This window comes from Vipera berus, assembly GCF_964194415.1.
Source record: "Vipera berus genome assembly, chromosome: 2".
Taxonomy (NCBI): domain Eukaryota; kingdom Metazoa; phylum Chordata; class Lepidosauria; order Squamata; family Viperidae; genus Vipera; species Vipera berus.
This window is the reverse complement of record NC_138203.1, coordinates 181,681,978-181,702,411: the sequence shown is the minus strand read 5'-3', so window position 1 is coordinate 181,702,411 and position 20,434 is coordinate 181,681,978. Positions and strand designations below refer to the sequence as shown.

Here is a 20,434-nt window from a genome sequence, read left to right as displayed (position 1 = left end):
ACTTTGCAAAGGCCAGCTGGTTCCTTGAACTCAGGAGGTTCTTCCTCGAAGATACACCACGCTTCACTATTTCTATGTCTTCAGCTGGGAAAGCTGAGATATCACTTGGCCTCGCGGTCTCAGTTTAAACTTTAGACAGATCCACTGTGATCGCTGTACAATCATCTCCCCGATGTCACTCCGCCACACAAGTTCCGAAAACAGCCCTTCTGCAAGTGGGGGGCCCCAGTTAGTTATAAAAGAAGGATGACCACGATTAGTGTATCTGCAGAGGTGGTAGGAAAGGGAATTGCATGATGACAATTCAAAGGGGAGAGTTTTCTGGCCAGACACAGGCAGCTCATTCCCTGGCCTATCATAAAAGTTGTGATAGATCCTCCCACACTCCCTTCAGATTCACCAAGCCAAGAGTAGCTGGCATTGTTAGGCAATCAAGTAATGTAGTATATATCCCTTTGTATTCCCCAGAAATGGAGCAACAATAACTAAAGCACAAAGAAGGGGAAAAAGCTTCATGCTGATACTGATCCTGTTGTTGTTGTTGTTTTCCCTATAAATGAAAATAGCAAGAAACCTGGTGGGTAAAAACTCCTTAAGTCTTTTTTCTCCTATTTGTCTCTTTGATTTTTGAATACTGTCACCAAGGTTTTTGTTTTTATATATCCAGTGAATTATAACTGGCCATTGGTCGGATAAAAAGCCCCTGAAAATTAAAAACGAAAATAGAAGAATCCTCCATAAAAGTGACACTATCAAAGACAGCTAACCTTAAACCTCATTTTGGGAAAAGAAAAAGAATAGCATAGATTTAAGATAATATGACTATAGGACCAACTTCTAATCCATATGAGAATGCAAAGGAATAGGTACAGCAACTTGATTAAACCTTCTTCAACAAAGGCCAACAAGATAGCAAGGCATGACAGATATACCTTGACAGACACAACTGTCAGTTTACTACAAGCTTCAGTGCTTAAATCATCACAGCATTCAGTGTCCAAGTTGGTAAAACAATAATACTCAGACCATATCATGTGGTGGAAGTATAATGCAAATGCAGCTAAGTTATGGAAATGGGAAAAGCTTTACCTAGGCTTCAGTACATCCGACAGGTAGTCCTTGTTTAGCAGTTACAATTGAGACCAACAACTTGGGTATTAAGTGAAGTGGTCGCTAAGTGAAACTGTGACCGTGCTTACCTTACTTCAGCTTTCCTTTGCTTTGCAGACCTGTGAAGATCATAAATGCAAGGATTGATTGCAAAGTTACTTTTTCATTACTGTTGTAACCGTGAACAGCTACTAAGCAAGGACTAAGCTTTTTTTTTAAAACGAACCACACAAATGCCTTTGTTTGCATTCCTGTTTGGGAACCAAAATCAAATGATTTGATTTTCTTTCAGTTTTGCTTTAAATATTCTACTTTCTGTCCTAAGAAAAATTGAGAAAAAAGTGTCAGGTTTTATTTTTGTCATGTTTTCTTCTCTCAATGTTTTTTTCCACCCACTAAAATTTGATTCTCTAGTTTTTATATATATATTTTTTAACAAAAAGCATTCTCTATTATTTAGCTGCCCTTCTTCCTACTTTAGCATCATGGTTCATGATGCTAACGGTTCGTAATTATTTTATCTTAACTTGGTATAGTTTTTAGTCTCAAACATTTCCTTGCTATTAAGTCAGATTCTGATTTAAAAATAGCACACTCCGGTTGTCTCCTTAATTTTTTTGAGGAATACATTTGTTCAAAACAAATAAGAGCTGTATTTATGCTCCACTAAGGAGAATTTCCAGCAGATAAATCATTTCCACCCTAAGGTTGTGTGTTCCTAATATTTGTTTATAAGATTATTTTATGCCCAATGGAAAGAGATGTTAAATGGCTGGACACTATACATTTTACAGTGACAATAGGAAGAATCTATTAACTAATGATCATTCCTAATTTCCTGACAGAATGAAGGCCAGCCAGATTACCCTGACACACTACAATTTCCATAATTCATTCTGGCCCATCTAATTTGACTGAATGACTGAATGTTATTCAGAACACAAGAACATTATGATCTGATTCCTATAATGCTATTTATTTCTCTTATAATCCAAGTTAAATTCCTATTTCCCACTGAACATTGCAGAAATCCCCTTAATTTTACTTCAGTGCTTGTGCAGTTGTCCACAGTTGTCTTTAGATATATTCTTTGATAGAAATGACAAGTTATCTAACTATTTCATTCATCTTGCAATTTATCTTTGTTTTCAGTTAAATTCCATTGCTAGTACTTACCAAGCAACAGTTGCAGGTGGAAGGAACTGTTATTATCTAGTCTCCATTTCAAATTCCTCTCAATCAAGCAAATTAACATTTCTGTAGAATTTGAGAATCATATAGTTGGAAAGGACTTAAGAAGTCACCAAATCCAACCCCTTGCACACTGCAAGATTCACTACACCATACCTCATAGATGATTACCCAGCCTGTGTTTGAAACTTCAAATAAAAGAGAAGAAATCACACTATGCAGTAACCTTTTCCACAATATCTAGGATTCAGTTATGAATAGCAGCTATTATTACCATAATGACTTCTCAGACTGTATTTCTTTAACAGCTCTAGTGATACATTTGATAGTGGTGACAGTGGCATTAAAAAAGTAATCCAGCAGTGATGAACTTCTATAATTTCTCCAGGACTTTATCTTCGAGCTCAAAATACAATCTCTAAATGTTTAAACAGTTCTCTTCAACCCAGATTTACTCAAACCATCTTACTACTCCTTTCACAGTAGTGGCAGTGTTGTCTTACTGCTTCTTTTTTCTCTCTTAGGAGTTGCCCAATTTTCTGTCCTTGCCAGTATCCTCTTTTAGGTTTTCACAATCTGCAATTCTTTCAGATACATTGTACATACCATTACAGATGGCGTTGTAATGCTATGGGGCTTTCAAGTGGCCAAATGCAAAAACTATGCTGGCTTGCTTGGTTTTGTAAACAGATTGTCAATTGCAAAAACCTTTGAGTCAAAGATAGAAGCAAGTTATTTTTTCCCCCACTTCACTTTTATGTATGTGTTGAGCTGCTGTTGCTTCTTATCATAATTTGTAGTTGTTTGTAAAGGCAGGATGCAAACAATACATTTAATTGTATCTTACATTATTTGCAATATGAAATGTTATTTTTTAAAAAAAAACATTTCACTCCTTGACCAAGTTTTCTGTATATAGTATTCAGATTGCCACCCATCAGTTTTTGTGGCCCCAGCGGGCAATGACTCATTTCAAGGGTCCATTGTTCTTATGGTGGAATATTCTACTGGTAGTTGTCAGGAGCTGAATCACTGTGGCCTGGTGCCTTGCTGTGTCCTGCCATCAAAGGGGAAAGCAGGGAGGAGGCATTTGGGGCAATGGCTCAGTGGGTTAGGACGCTGAGCTTGTCGATCAGATGGTCGGCAGTTTGGCAGGTCGAATCCCGAGTGCCGCGTAACAGAGTGAGCGCCTGTTACTCGTCCCAGCTTCTGCCAACCTAGCAGTTCGAAAGCATGTAAAACTGTGAGTAGAAAAATAGGGACCACTACGATGGGAAGGTAACAGCGTTCCGTGCGCCTTTGGCATCTAGTCATGCCGGCCACATGACCACGGAGAAGTCCTCGGACAAGCACTGGCTCTTCGGCTTTGAAATGGAGATGAGCACTGGCCCCTAGAGTCGGAAACGACTAGCACGCACGTGCGGGGGAACCTTTACCTTTACATCTGTGTATCTAATGGTGGGAAATGGGGAGGGGGAGCTGACATGTGAAGAAGAGCAGAGCAGTTTGCACAGGTTACGGGTGGGCATCTTCAAGGCCGCTTCCCTTGGGTGTGACATTCCAGCAGCCTAAACAACCCAGAGTTTCCCACAACATCATGGCGATCCCAGATTGGGTGGCAAAGGACCGGACATTGGGGGGGAGGGATGGGGAACATTGGGTTTGGCTCTCTGTATTGGTGAGCGGGACCTTCAGTTTCCACCTCACCTTCCCGCAACCAACATCTTTAGTAAAAGTCCTTTCTACTGCAATCAATTGGAGCTGAGAGTCTGCTTTCCTAAATGATTGTTTTGGGGCAGGTCTGACATTAGTATGAATACAACCTGCTCAAAATTATTCTGTTGGAAAATTCTGAGTGGAGCTGTTTTGTTTCAAGTCCAGAACAAAATGATTCTTTTATGCATTTTTTTGTTAAATGCTATTTTCAGTGTAAACATAAGCAGCCGCAAGCAAAGAAGCCAGTATAGGGCTTTATAGATGCAGAAAAAAGCACTTGCTGGATTTGTTATTTTGTTCACATGGAGCTGGTGATTGGAAAATTGACTATCACTCTCTGGTCAGTTTTAGATTAGTGGTGAGTGTTAAGACTCTGCAGAAAATGGCTAAAATACTCCAATTCCTAACAGATAGGTTCAAAAGGCTTCCCACTATTTGTCAGAGATACTGCTGTAATTCTAGCTAATCTATAGAATACAAAATTAACCCAGAAGATGAACCCAGAAAGTTTCCTAACAAAAAGCTTGAAAAATTTCTCTTGAAACTCTTATTTTCAAACATTCTGCGACTCCAAAAGCTTTGACCATATTGCTTAAATATCTTCTTTGTCCCTTACAGTGGCTTTCAATACCACACATTGTACTATTCTGAATTACTGAGTAATACTTTGGATATTGTTTTACTGTTATTTCAATAATTTCTGCTAAACTTTGTCCAGAGGGCAGTACTGGGAGGCTACTGTTCAACGTAAGGCTACTGATCCATAGTGTCTCATATTTATATGAAACTGTTCAGAAAGATATCCTACTGTGGGTATCCTCAGAATAACCACGATACTTAGTTCTACTGCTCTTTGCCATTTGATTTCAAAGATGTATTCTGAAATTCAGTAACAGACTAGATAAACATCTCAAAATCTGAATAAGATTAAATTAAAAGAGGTAGTTAGGAAACTAGACCCAGGGACAGAGAGTTAAGCCAAGTTTATGCATGCTCCCTAAGGGAAAAAAAAAATCAGTGGACTGAGAGTGCTCCATGATCTTCAGCAGTCAGTGAAAACTATGGAACATACTTCCACAGAAGCTGCATCGAGACTTTGAGCATTTAGAAAATCTGTAATGTCTTTCCTAGTCTTTTAAATATTAATTTAATTCACAGTAATATTTTTAAATGTTTCTATTGTTCCCTAATTTTCTCTGCTGATCAAGAGCTTATCTCTGCGGAAAGGAAGGTGTGTCTCAAATGAATAAATGAACAAATACTGTAAATAAAGGTTTAACATTATTTTGAAAGAATTCAACTCATGAATCAGCAACAGCCTTTCTTATTACAATTTTCCATGCAAGGTGCAAATCTATTATATTATATAAGGGGCTAATTAAGTCCAGTATTTATCAACTTTCAGCTGGTTCCCCAGCCAGTGACAAGTTCTCTAAAGCTGTTTTGTTTGTGAAAAAGTCTGTCAAAAGTGACTTCGTTTGTTTCCAAGGGCAAAGGCCGTATAAAGAGAGGAAAATACATATAGTGAAGCAATGCATGTAACATAGATACAATTTCAGATTTGTTGTATTTTTAAAAAACATTGAAAATTTGCCAGGAATAATTAATATTTGAATATGAACCATGGTGACATAAATTTTGTCAGTATGTTTGAAAGTTCATCTACAAGTAGAGAAGATTGCATACAACTGCCAACTTGCTCAGACCAGTTTTCCCCAGCAGATTCAGCCCAAGAGCAGAAGACTAGATGCCGAAATAAAACTCTAAGGACCCCAGAATTTCATCATATGACCAACAGACAGTTCTCGGCACTACTGCTGAAAAAGAACATTGAGTCTACCTTTGGAAAGAAGTTAGATATCACATCCTCTTCAGATAAATTATTGCTTGAAAACTGTAGACCTAGGTATATACCATATCATTTCCCTGCCTTCCTTTTTTTAAAGGTCACTTTTTGATTTATATAATCATAGTTTACATTGGAACTAACAAACTGTGTCATAAGGGATCACCTAAACTAGTATGCCAAGTTTATCACAATAAAATAATTCATGGATGCCCAACAAGCCACTGTAAAGCTTAATTTTATGACCCTGTGTATACAATAGAACACAGAAAGTAAAACTTAAATAAAACTTAAAGCAATGTATTTGTTAGACATACAATTAAAATTAATATTTTCATTATTGCTTCAAGATGGGTAACATCTGGCCTACATGCAGTCCTAACTGCTTTTTTGCAGCTGAATAATTATAGCACAATTTTCTTTCAGAACCAGTGAAGTCGTAAATGAATTAAACCTCCAATAGGCTTAACATATATATTTTATTTTTAAAACATCAGAAAAAATGGAAAAGGCAGAAAATTTACCTAGCCCCATCGATATTATGATTGCAATATCGTGTGGTCCTCAACCACCAATGTTACTGTGCATAAATAAACAAATTAATACATTAAGACCAGGAAAGGCAGAGAAGCTTGGAATTCTTCAAACTAGAATCTTTGTTAGTTTAATTTCAAATATTCTTCCTGTCTGTGAAACTACTGTACCCTCAATTTCTAACAGTGAATTACTACCGTCAAAACCCTCAGCCATGATACATCAGCTTCATAAAAAATGAAGGACAGGACAATTTTCTCAAAGGCATAGGACATTGTGACCCTAATAAATTTAAGAACAGAATTAGTGTCCATGTCCCTAACACCAATGTCTCAACTGGAATCAGACACTGATTCGGCTCAAAATCACTGAGTAAAATATCACTTTTATGCGGTTTTAATGATAGAACTTCCTTAAGCTAAGCTCAACTCTTGCTGATTAAATGAACTTGTCAGTGTTGTTTCTTGTACCAGATGGAAAGGTTCACCATCATTTTAAATGGGTTTTTCCGAAGACTAATTAAAGTATTAGCCAAATCCAATTCTGCTCATCCTTTCAAATATCTCAAGTTGATTAAATACTGTTAAATGCTGTGACCCCCTACTTAGCTTACCTCTAGCTACAAAAGAGCCTTGAATATAGAGCCACTTGGTTAGAAATTACCGGTAAGTATCTTCATTATTCAGTATTATGAACACAGCATAGTATAAGATGATTGGAAAAGATGTGGCAAAATGGAGGGAAAGAGACTGAGCTAGTTACCCATTAAAAAGTTAAGAATGAAAATCCAAAGTTTTCTCAGTTGAAACATTTCAATATACCTACTGAACAACAACATATAGAGTAAAGAAACCCTAGATTTTTCCATTTTTTCCTCCAAGGATTTTTTTTAAATCTTATTTCAAAAAGATGGAAAAACTAAATTTTGGGAAAAAATAAATCTCCAATGGAATATACTACTACCCTTTACTTACCCCAAAGTATTTTTTATTCAATTGCAACAGGAAGTCTTTTACCTAGGTTATCAGGGCACTACAGTTCCTGCATAGAAAAGACAAGCAGTGTAACACAACTTTCAAATGCAAAAGCAAGATGTATTTCTGGTCCCAGCATCATGAGGCATATTGCCATTATCACAAAAGGAAGGAAGAAGCTTTCAGGGTCTGATTTTGATCTCATGCTGATTTTCACTAGAGGTTGGTAGATCTGTTGGGTGAACAGCTGAAATAAGGAGTCCCCAAATAATTTTTTTGAAATAGTTTAAAATAAATTCAGTTAGTAAATTCAATTACCAAAATAGCAAAGTAAACTTACACCATGAAAGAGAAGTATACAAATGAATGGAATGTATTTCCCCCCCCCAAAAGATCTGCAATTTTTTTAAAAAAAATCAGGAAAATGTACCGTAATATATTCCTACCACATTTCCTTGCAAAGGGAGACTCAGGCCTATTATCATTGACATAAAATGCTTCCCTCAACCAAAGCACAATGAGGAAAGGGATGGTGGAGTTGTTTGCTTTCAAAGAAAAGAAAAAAGTATGCCTATAAAGTATGCAGGACAAAATTGACTGGCTGGATGACTGAGGGAAACTACGAAATGATATGGAGTTTGTGTGGCTGTGTACAAAATATTTCATGAACTTATACTAAAGTGGTCATGTTGATTTTATTAAGCAACAGATGGTATTACAGATGTAAAATGAATTTAAAGTCTTTTAAAATAAACATTAGATGATTTAATTCTAGAATTGGCAAATGATTTAAAAAGTCTGAGGAGTATCTATGATTTTGCTTCTTTGAAAGTTACCTCTTAATCTCTTAAAATAAGGAATCATACATTTAATTTCCATGCATGCAGGTTTAAATACAGAAAGTACCTGCTCACATTTCCCGTCACTTAACACATCTCCAATAGAATAGAATAGTTTATTGATCAAGTGTCTCCTAATGCTGGCAATCATGAACTTCAACTTTCAGAATTCCCACTCAACTATTTTCCAAACATCTAGAAGTTGCCAAGATTGGAAAACAACACTAGCTTAAACATTGGAACATAAATTATATAAAAAGTTAAGGAGACAGATCATACTTCACCGTGGATAACTTTTCATAAAAGTGTTGTATTAGTTGCTTCGTGCAACTTTTTCATAATTTTAAATATGTATGTGCAACTTCTATTTTGAGGGAGAAGACAAAAGACTATCTAAAAACCCTTAATAATCAAGATAATCTCAACTTGGACATCATACATTTGACATCTGCACTGTATAACTAACATAAAGAGGCTCTGGTGAGACTTAAGATGATGTGGAGAAACAAATGGGGCAGCTAATGCTACATTGTAATGATCAACAGAGGAAGTCATTTATACTTGGCTTTAGAAATTCAACTACTCTTTAAATATATGTCCTCCTGACCCTATACAAGAGATGCTTAAATCTCTCCTATAATCTTAAAAGATTGTGGAATATACAGTAGTTCTCATTTAACATCCACTCGCTCAATGATAGTGCCAAACAAGGGAATACTTACAATATTTTCTTATAGTTGTGGCCAGCACTTTCTCCTGTGGTCACATGAGTGCTATTTATAACATTCAGTGCTGGCTTCCAGTAGGCAAAATCAATGGGGAAGCTGACAGGAGGTTGCAAATGGCAATCATGTGCCACAGGATGCTTTGACCATGTGGTATTCACCTAACAATGGCAACCGGATGGCCAGAACTGCCACTATAAGTCAGCACCATTATATCATGTCATGCCTCATGGCTTTGTTGTTTAGCAACATAGTTCTTAGTTCCAAGTGCTCTCAGCAAGGGCTACCTGTACAGGGCTACATGTACAATCTTATTCTCTTTTCCATAGTAACTATTAGGTGGATGACAAACTCTGTATTTTTGTTTAGCCTTTAACTGTCTTAGGTCACAAGACAATGTTATTTGAGGGATTTTCTCCCCCAATTATATCAACCCCCCCCCCCTCCACATTACATCTGGCAGGAAAGGCATGTTTTGCTTCTCATCTATTAGACCAGGAGTCCCCAATCCCCGGTCTATGGACCAGCCCTGAGCTGTGGCATGCCAGAAACCAGGTTGTGCAAACAAGTGAAGACCCATCCCCGGGATGTAGGTAGCACGCAAAACCACACCCCCTCCAGTCTGCGGAAAAACCTCTTTCTGCGGAACTGGTCCCTGGTGCCCAAAAGGTTGGGGGCCACTGTACTAGGCAACTTCAACCAGTGGGGCCCAGGAAGACATTTTTTTCTGTCATGATACCCAGCTTTGGAACATCAACCTACCAGAAGACTGGATTGGCCCCAACCCTGCTGGAGTTTTGTAAGATCTTAAAGACATGATTATGTCAAATGTATGGCACCTCCTGCAATAGTTACATTGAGTTGCTGGCTGTTTTGTTTTCCAGCTAGGCTGTCAATTATGTTTATATTGTTTTAATTGATATATGCTTTATGGTGTTTTGACTGTTGTTACCCATCCAGAAGTGAATTAGAGATGGACAGCGATACAAATTAATTAAATAATAAATACATTTGAAGCTAGATTTATAGAATGCCAGATGGGCCAACAAATAAAAGAAAAAAAAATCAAGAATTGAATATATGAGATAGATAGATAGATAGATAGATAGATAGATAGATAGATAGATAGATAGATAGATAGTTATAGATATAGATATAGATATATATGTGTGTGTATAGGGATGCGGTGGCTCAGTGGGTTAGGACGCTGAGCTTGTCGATCAGAAGGTTGGCAGTTTGGCGGGTTGAATCCCGAGTGTCGCGTAACAAAGTGAGCGCCTGTTACTCGTCCCAGCTTCTGCCAACCTAGCAGTTCGAAAGCACGTAAAAATGCAAGTAGAAAAATAGGGACCACTCCGGTGGGAAGGTAACAGCGTTCTGTGCGCCTTTGGCGTCTAGTCATGCTGGCCACATGACCACAGAGACGTCCTCGGACAAGCGCTGGCTCTTCGGCTTTGAAACGGAGATGAGCACCGGCCCCTAGAGTTGGAAACGACTAGCACACATGTGCGGGGGAAACTTTATATGTGTGTGTGTGTGTGTGTGTGTGTGTGTACACACACACGAAAAACCAACATAATATTTTCACAAGGGGTATCAGAACCAATCAGACATAGCATTACATTTTTCTCAAGAGAGTTTAATACACTAAGTTGAGGGAACTTACAATGAATTTAAGAACCAAGAAGAAAAAAAATATATCATACTTCTAAACTGCCTAATTGTTAAACATCAATGAAATTACATAACAATTTGTCAAACCTTAGCCATATAAGTGAGCAATGAAGATAAAAATTATCTCAGAAGGCACACTTAGAAATCACATTTTTTTAATTCGTATCCCTAGATTCAGTAAAAATTTATTCCTGGATCTTTTGCCTAACATGACCTCCTCCCTTTCTGAACCTGTTTTTCATGTACAACAGGCTCAAATACAGAAAGGAATAGGTACCATTGCCAAAAGATTAAAGGATCAAGAAATCTGGCAATAAAAAACCTTGTTGTGACAATTTTGTTTAAACATGTTTGAGCATCAAAGTTAGCATTCACTCCTTCCTACTTAAAGGAGTCAGTGAATAAAGCATAGGCATTGTAAGGCCTAGTACCTACTACTATCCCATCATTTGAGATAGGCTACTCTGGGAATCAAGATTGAGCCAATGAGATAAATGAAGTACAATTTCAAACAAAATTAAGAATAAAAATTGTAACTTCAGTCCTGGATGACAAAGGACACCATCAAGGCTACATCTGCATGGTGTTCCATCTGCTGTGAACTGAAATTACTGTATCAAAAAAATCAGAGTAGGTACTCAGATTGAAACACAATAAAGTACTTACAAGGCAGGTAAGAAGAGGCCAAAGGTTAGTTATCAAGGTAGGAATTAACGCTTGAGATATTGAAGGGTAAAAAGAATTTGCTACTTTTTGTTACTTAAAAATGGTTTGTCTGCCAATGAATGGAAAATAACCAGAAACATGCAATATTCTCAGAAACATATTGACACAAGCCAGAGGCCATTATAGAATTGCTGCTGTTGACTGGGAACAACTGGAAGTAGAAATATGAAAAGCAAATATACTTCTTCACCCATCTGCCCATTTTCCAAAGCATTTTTACTATGTCAGAGAAAATTTAGGTTAGAAAATGGTACATGAAACAGAGTTCCATCTTTGTTTTCCTGTCATGGCAATGCACAAGTGGCTTATCACCTCTACTTGGAAACACATATTTGGGGCCTGTTGTCCATTTGCTACCTGGCAAGTTATTTATATATTTATCTGAATCAGAATTTTCATATTCCATGCAGATTACTCTTAGAATATTGAATCAATAACAGCTACATTCTAGTAACAGGATGACTAAACTTGAGCAAACAAGTCCTGTGGGTTTTAGAATAAAATGCCACATAACAGTAAGCTCTAGTGTCATTAAGTAGCCTGCCTACCTTTAAAAACTTGGTAATTTGATATAGAGAATGAGGTGGTTCATATTTAAAGCCAGAATGGCCCCCACAGTAGGGCTATCCATATTTATGGGCTAGACTGGGAGAGATCAGAGGCCTGTTTTAATGTTCGGCTCCACACTCAGGCAGTAATTAATACTGGTACTCCACATGTCATTATTAAAGAGCAGCAACGTCTCCAAAGCTTCACTTGAGGAGCAGAGCTGTTGGAAACTGCATCAATTCCCACTCCCTTGGAAATCATGCTCAGTTTGTCAACTCACTTTGCTTATTCCAGGCAGCAGTGTGCTCTGATTCAAAGACAGCCTCTCCGGAGCTTGGTGCTCCTGCATCACTCCACGGCCCCCAGTAAAAGATCCGCCCTGCAAGATTCTCCAGTTTCTGTAGCGCTGACATTTTACACCCGTTGTTCTTGTTGGAGTCTTGACTATTTATTTCAGCTCCATAGCTCATGTTTCTCTTAATTTTATCAGTAATTCTTTTGTCATTCCTGGTCTGCTCTCGGAGCAAACGTAATCTGGCAGCTCAGTCAGGATTTAGGAGAGCGCTCTCTTTGATCATTGCTATTTACCCACTGGTAGAGGCAAGCAGGGTGTTTTCCCTGTCCCAAACTGTGAAGTGGAGGCTAAAGGAAGCAACTGGAGAGCAGACACACTTTCCAGCAAAGCTCTTTACATTCCCCCTCAGCTGACGGATACAGACATTTGGCTTGAACTGATAGCTCTCAACTTCTAACCAGGGCAGACTTTCCAACAAACCCACCTCCCTGGACAAAAGCACTCGTGTCAGTTCAGCAACAGCTACATAGCTCTCTAGGGCAATCATCCATAAACATGCCAGATTTTCCCAACCCCCCCCCCCCACTATGCCCACAAAGGCTCCACTATAGTCCGTTCCATATTGGAAGCTTGATCAGTTGTACAGCTGGTCAGAGGGAGAGCGGCAGACAGATTTGATTAATACAGAAAAAGGGAGGTCTGCCAGATCGAGGGTCACGCAATAAGGCTTAAAATAGCTCAGAGATTCTTTGTATCTCATTTGCTCTGAGTTGAAGGCAGGGCAAATAAGGATCTCATCAGATAGGGAAGTCCTATTTAAAAAAAAATTGAGTTAATTCTTTAACAGGAGTTAGTTTCACAGACGGAGGTATTTAAATAATAACAGCAGTCCCAAACAAAGAACTGGTGCAATAGATGGGACAAAGCCTGGTGCAGCCCATAAGATACAAGTACAAGTTAAGAGACTGCTCAAGGTCATATCTCTTTCGGCGCTCTACATTCTAGAGATGGAAATTTCCTTTTCTAAATGCTAAATTGAAATATAAACTGCTTAACTGCAGTTGTGCTAACCACAACTTTTGGAATATCCAAGCAATTCCAAAGAACTTACAAGGAAGTAAACAGAAGCATGTATCCCTAATGTATGTACGTATCTCTAATCCAGAATGTGCAACAACTAATCAAATACAAGATGCCATCCTGCTTTTGAAATCAATCTGTTGCTTTGATCATATCCCCAAGCTTTAAAAACCATGCTTAAATAAAGTCATCCATAAAAGAGAATAATGGGTGGGAGAGGAAGGGAGAGAAAAAGATTAAGGTATAAGGCAGGTGTCCCTTTCTAAAAAAAACTGCTTACCAAATAAGATTCAGATTAAAGATGATAATTAAATATGACAGTAGAAATCTGAAGACCAAACTGATTAAAGGGCCGGGAAGAAGTCATTACTTTAGCCCTCTGAAGTTACGAAAGATATAACTGACCAGCCGACCAAACAAATATATCCACAGAAAAAGTTGGGTCCAAAACTGGAAACTGAATTCAGAGTCACCTTCCCATGTATTTTGAGGACTGCTGGGTTTAGAATCCATATTACCACCTCCAGATTACAGAGAGTTAACACACAGTTGATCCAGATTCAGGCTGCAAGATCAGTTCTTCCAATATTGGATATTCCCCCTCATCTCCAACACAGAATTAGTTTGTGATTAAAAACTGCATAGCAAGGCTGCACTTCTTGACAAGGATAGCATGCAGAATGGCAGAGTAGTTTTGCAGTACTGTTTCAGAAAAAAAAACACCCAAAGGGACAGCCTTGAAGCAAGAAGTGGCTGGGCATGATGCCAACTTTGTTCAAAGAGTTTAAAGCAACAGACACTCAATTTCAGATCTTTACAAACAGACTTAGTTTGCAACTGCAAGAGGAAATTTTATACACTACACCCCAATCATTGTACTACAGGGAATAGGTAAACTGCAGAACACAAGTCTCCCCAGAAATATCTACACAGCCATAGGCTAAACTAGAGACCATACTAACTAATTCTGACAGGAGATAGGCAGACTGTTGCAAAATTCTGTTTATGGACTAGTGATTAGAGTAACCAAGTAAGGTGATGAAAGAACATGACATATCTAGAAAATAAAAGTCATATGGGTTAGCAAGCAGTTTCTGGAAACCTTTGCGGTTTTGTTTCAACACTGACAGAAATATACAAATTTCAAAATATTACTAAAATCAATTAGTTTATATGTTAATAAAATATACTGATAAAATTATTACAGGAAAAACTGCAAAGCAAGTTTGTAGTCAAGTATGTAAAATAAGGGAACCACCAATTCCTCTCTTAGAATTTGACGTACATGCAGAAAGAGAGTTCAAGTGTGGAAAAACAACAGACGATACAAGTTTCTTAGCTGAAAGAGTTAGAAATCTTAATTGGTTGCATTAAAACAAATGCATTCTCACTTCCAAAAAAGGGTAAAGTTTCATTAGTTTTTTTAAAAAAAATTGTGTATTCTTGGAAGTAAATCTTTGGTGGATTCAGCACAAAAGCTTAAAGTATTTTTCTAATGATCATGTTGGAATGAATATATTGAGCTAGAACAGCAGAAAGCAAAGGTTGTATAAGTCAAGAAGTGAGACACAAGTAGGACAAACAGAATAATAATCCTTAAAAAGCTTTGCTTTCTCAGCAAGTCTCTGACTTCCCGTGCTTCTACAGGGTTATTTTATTTTATCACTCCAGCTATGGACATACAAGAAGATTAGCAAGAATCTACCTGGAGAAAGGCTACTTAAACTGGAACAACTAGATATATAATCAGTTTGGGAGGAAATAAAAAATATCCCTTTCCTACACCATTACCCCCTTCATGGATTACTGCCTTGTCGTGGCGAAGGGGCTTGCATAATTCAATGAAGCTATGAGCTATGCCATGCAGGGCCACCCAAGACGGACAGGTCATAGCAGAGAGTTCTGACAAAATGTGATCCACTGGAGAAGGAAATGGCAACCCACTCCTGTATCTTTGCCATGAAAACCCCAAGGACAGTACAAAAAGGACCTCCTGGAGGAACATTGTCCATGGGATCACGATGGGTCGGTCGGACACGACTTTGCAACTAACAACAACAACACCATTACCAAGTATTGGTACGTGCAAACTCTAATCTTAGGCTCTCCCTCAAAATTCCTATAAAGAAGAGAATTAAGCCAAATATTTTCTAAATTTAGTAAAATTGTTGAAGAACATCACTAATTACTACTAAAGAACATAGTGTTACTTTCATAAATTCTGATGAGATAAAAATGGATATTATAAAATTTAAAAATGCAAAGTTGTTTAAAAAACTGATTGTACAAAATAATTAAAATTATGCCTTAATGTATATGAAATTCATTCTCAACTGTACAACAGCCCTTTTTCTACAGATGCTACAGAAATTCCAGTTGGAATCTTGGCAGGAGAGAAAAAATATGCATTAAATTTACCTTCATGAATCTCAATGCAGATTTTAAGAACTAAATACTCGATATTGCTAGTAAACAGAAATTTCCAGATTTCATAGGAATTAGCTCAGTTGGTAAAAGGTTGTCAGAAACAGTTAGTTCTATATTAGCTAAATTACAGGGTATTAAGCCTACAGAACCATTTTATCTTACCTTTACCTCTGTTGCTTGCTAGATGTGTAAGTTTAAACTCCCATAATTTCTCAACCTGTACAATCATGCAGGGTAGGAAGCTGTGGAAATTTATGACTCTAAAATTTATGTGCTGTAAAAACTCTTCATATACCACACCATGGGATTAACTTATCTGGTAGCATGGCATCCCAATGCAAAATTACTGCATTTTAAGATAAAAAAAATCACTTATAAGATTTTTCTCATTGGCGTAAATCTTCCAATTCAACCAATAATCAATAAAACATTATGTAATAATGTTTTACATAATTATGTAAACTGGGTATTAGAATTCCTCCAAATTTGTTTTTTTCTTTAAAACAAAGCAATGATCTAGCAGAAAATGGCAAATGTAATCAGCCTGGAATATTCTAAGAATTAATATGGTTAGAGGTTGGCAGCCTCTGTGTAGAAGTTTACAAATGTTACCATACATTGAAAAACATTATCAGAATATAAGTTAATAAGGTGGTTCAGAAATTATAAATCCCCATCATTAGAACAAACAGAATATCATAAACAGTGAATACAAATCAAATAAACACTAGCATTAAATTACATTAAAAACAGCAGGGAAAGAAATGTATTAACAAAGCCTTGCTGAAAGAAAACCTAGCCAATATTTTCCTTTCATTTACTTAAGCATAATAGTAATTAGTATGACATAAATTGATACAGACAACTACCACCAGCTATCCCATTGAAACTTTGCTGTTGGCTTCATCAGTGGAATGTGATGAAATACGCAAACAGGATACGTTTGGAAGACCAGCGGTCCTCCATAAATCAATAGTCATGAGTATGCACATGCACCATTAACTGCAGAAGTGGCAAAATCAGCCACTTGTTTTTATATTTCATGCCTGACAAAACTACATTTATGAAAATATCTTTAAAGAAAATTTAAGAAACTATCTTTGGAATTTGTTACCCACTGATGTCCAACAATTGAACAGGACTGGAGTACACAGCTATAAATTTCATCTTAATATACTATGACATTCCAAATAAAGGTTTCTTTGCAGCATATAAAACATATTTTCAGAAACAGGTGAAGTGTTACTGGAAGCTTTAACAGTAGGAAAAATATAATTTTTCTCAATTTAGTTTTAAAAATGTTAAGTTATATAGAAGCACCGCAGTCAAGTGTAGAAATGGTTTTAATCAATATTCCATACCATTGCCACCATCACAGGAGAAGAGATGTCAATATTCTCTGGAGGATTGTTATATGTTTTGGGCAACCTTTGCTTATTGCATTACCATATATGTGCTTACAACGTGACTTTAGCAAATAAATGAAGAAGTAATATAGTACTGCTTTAGAATTCAGAGATTTGGTGAGCAATTCTAAACTAAGGCTTCTGGATTTTTTTTTAAAGATACCTAAAACAGGTATCAAAATTAATGAATACTTACCCTGAAACTTTTTCAAAATGCTTATCCAAAGCACAGATTTCCTATGCCAAGTGCTGCAGTGATTCAACGTAAAAGGAACCTGAGATGAAAATTTGGAAGTCGGGGTGCTTTGCCTTCTATTCAGTTGTTTAAATCTGATTTTTTAATGTCACTAGCGTACTAGTGTTGTTAAGGGTAAACTAGTTTCAAAGATCTGACAATGAGAAGCATATTTAATACTAGTCAGAATACCGCAAACCAAATACAGTATATGGCATTTGGTTTACTAATATGCATTCCTTTAAGGATGTGTTGTTCTATAAGAAATAGCACACTGTAGTTTATCTGCTTTTCTATGAATATTTGGAATCATTATTATAAGTAAGAACATACTGCATCTAACCATCACTGAAGCTTACTTGCAAACCTAAATAATACATTTTGCACAGTTAATTTAGGTTTACAAATACATCAATAAACAGCTGTAGCAAGTTGTATCCTTTCCTGGAATAGGTTTCCAAAGTGTGCAGAACTTGTCAGAATCTAAACAAACTATTTACAGCAAAAGGCATAACTGCTCACAATGATGAAAATAAATTTACGCTTAATATATTACAATAATTTGCAACATAAAAAATCAGAAAATGTATATTTTGCTTTTTGTGGTATGTTTCTATATGTTATATCTTTTCTCCTTATAGGAAGGAGCAGGAAACCATTATTTTTGTTGACTGATGAGGGAAGATTCAGTTCCAAGCTGGACTAATCCAATTTGTGGCCTCACCTCACATTCAATGTCCACATAGTTTCAAGTTTACATATTAAACAAAAACATTATTTGTTCTTAAAAGTAAAATTCAGTGTGCCAGGCTGCAGTGCTAACCAAAAGCTTACTTCCTGAACTTTCTGTTCCTTGTTTACACTTCAACCTTTTTCTAAGAATATACTTGCAAAGCTATATTTTTGCCCTTGGAGTCACATCAATCTATTTACTTTTCTCAGCGTGAATATTTTCTAATTTATCAGCATACTTGACATCTTTAGTAGGAACATTTCCACTCACTGGAATGTCTGAAGTCATTTAGTACAAATATTTTTATTCTTTCAGTGCTTCTACTGTGCTAATGACTGATGCTGAAAAATATACTTTATATACTGGCAGAGGGAATTATCACTAATTTTCTCTCTGTCTCCAATAACTATGTTAAGATTAAGCAAAGTGCAACAACAAAAATAAATGTATGCTCCAAAGCTTGTCTCATTAAAAGAGGGCTGAGTGAACAGAATCTGGGACTGGAAAAGCAATCTTTAATAGAATAGCGTGTTTGGAAATAATGTATAATATCCCCCTCTAGTGGCTGGACTATACAGAACAGGACCAAAGTACAGTACAATTGGAAACTATAGTAAGAGCAACCTATCTTCCTACACATCGTTCACTACACCAAATGTTTTAATCTTTTCATCACACTTGATGATCAAGACTTGAGAGGAAAACAGATTGTATTTAATAATGTTCTGAATTAATATCTTTAATTATATTTACTAATTACAAGCTTTTAATAAAGATTATAGTATGTAATATATTATGTACAGATAATGTAGTGATAGTGCTATGTTTCACTCTTTCCACGCATTTGAAGTGGACCCAGATGAAGATTTTCGTTTTTGCCTACCGCTCACCTCCAGCTATCCAAACCGGTTACTAAAAGGCCACGAACCGATACCAGTCCGGGAGATGGGGGCCCCTGTTCTATATGAATACTGAAGTATACAAATTCTTCAACTGTTTAACATTCTGCAATACTTCCTCATATATTTATATTTCTTCTAGCATTACATTGATAATTACAAGATAATGGCCTTCTCTGTGGGAGCGCCAGCCCTGTGGAACCAGCTCCCCCCTGAGCTTCGGATGGCCCCAGATCTCCAGTCCTTTTGCCGTGGCCTCAAAACACTCCTTTTCCACCTGGCTGACCTGGACTGACAGGGATTTTAATTATGTTTACAATTTTTAACTCTAATTTTTAATTTATTTTAATTTTAATTTTAATTTATTGTACAGAGGCCTTTAATTTTAATTTTATCTTAATTTCTGTATTTATTGTATGTTATTGTTGTTAGCCGCCCTGAGTCCTTCGGGAGATAGGGCGGGATATAAGTCCCAACAACAACAATAATAATAATAATGTAGTTATACTAAACAGTTTAAAAATCTACATCAGTTGTACTTTATATAATAAATATTCCTACATTAGTTTATGACATTTAGTTAAACAAGGTATTTTTTGTGGACCTTGGTGCCAGAAAACTTACTGTGTAATATTTTTTGTATACTATATATCCATATATACACTAAAAATAATCTATACTATATTGCATTAGTATAGAGGAAAAAAAGTCAAGAGTTATATAAGACAGCTTCAATTGTTCTGGAAGTCATATATGTATTTTCATTTATTCCATCTGCTTTCTAAGTGTGCTGGGTAACTGAGGGGGAGTGGGAAAGAGCTATTTGTTTTGAACTCACATGAAATTATATTGAACAGAGATGATCCACAATAAAGGAAGCACTTCCCAAAAACTCACTGAAAGATAAAACATTTGTTTTATGAAAGTAGCACCTTTTTTCCTCTTTGAATTGTTATTATCTTAATGCCATTGTTCTTTAATTATGTAATTTGTTTAAGTTTGCTAATACTGTAATTCCAAACTACTCCTTTTTCCAGAGAAATCTGATTTAATATCACACATTTCTGAATAAACTAAAATTTCGCAGTCTATTCTTTTACTGCAATATTTTTGCAATCACAATGGAACTGTTCCTGCAATTCATGTTCAAATCCAAACATTGTTAATTTCTGATTTGTAGCAGATTCCCTCTAAATAGTATTAAAATTCAAATGCATATGTGTGTTTGTGTGTGTGTGCGCGCGCACACACACACACAAACGTAATTACTTACTTGGGGACAAATAAAATATTTAGATTTTAACAATATCCTTCAGAAAGATCACTATTAAAATTATTTCATCCAAAGAATGGTAGATGCAGAGAAAATAGATCACTTCTATTGATAAGATATCTGATAGCTTGCAGCAGCTCTGAAAGTTTATAATTTCAGCTGTTTTAACTACTTCAACAAAATAGCTTACCCTCCAAACTTC

The 20,434-nt window shown here is 36.5% G+C and overlaps 1 protein-coding gene across 4 annotated transcripts in view; it reads right to left on the bottom strand.

The window, feature by feature from the left end:
• PRKACA (protein kinase cAMP-activated catalytic subunit alpha) overlaps positions 1-20,434 on the bottom strand; it is an 84,344-nt gene that overhangs the window by 54,083 nt on the left and 9,827 nt on the right. The gene's annotated exons all lie outside the window — the stretch shown is intronic.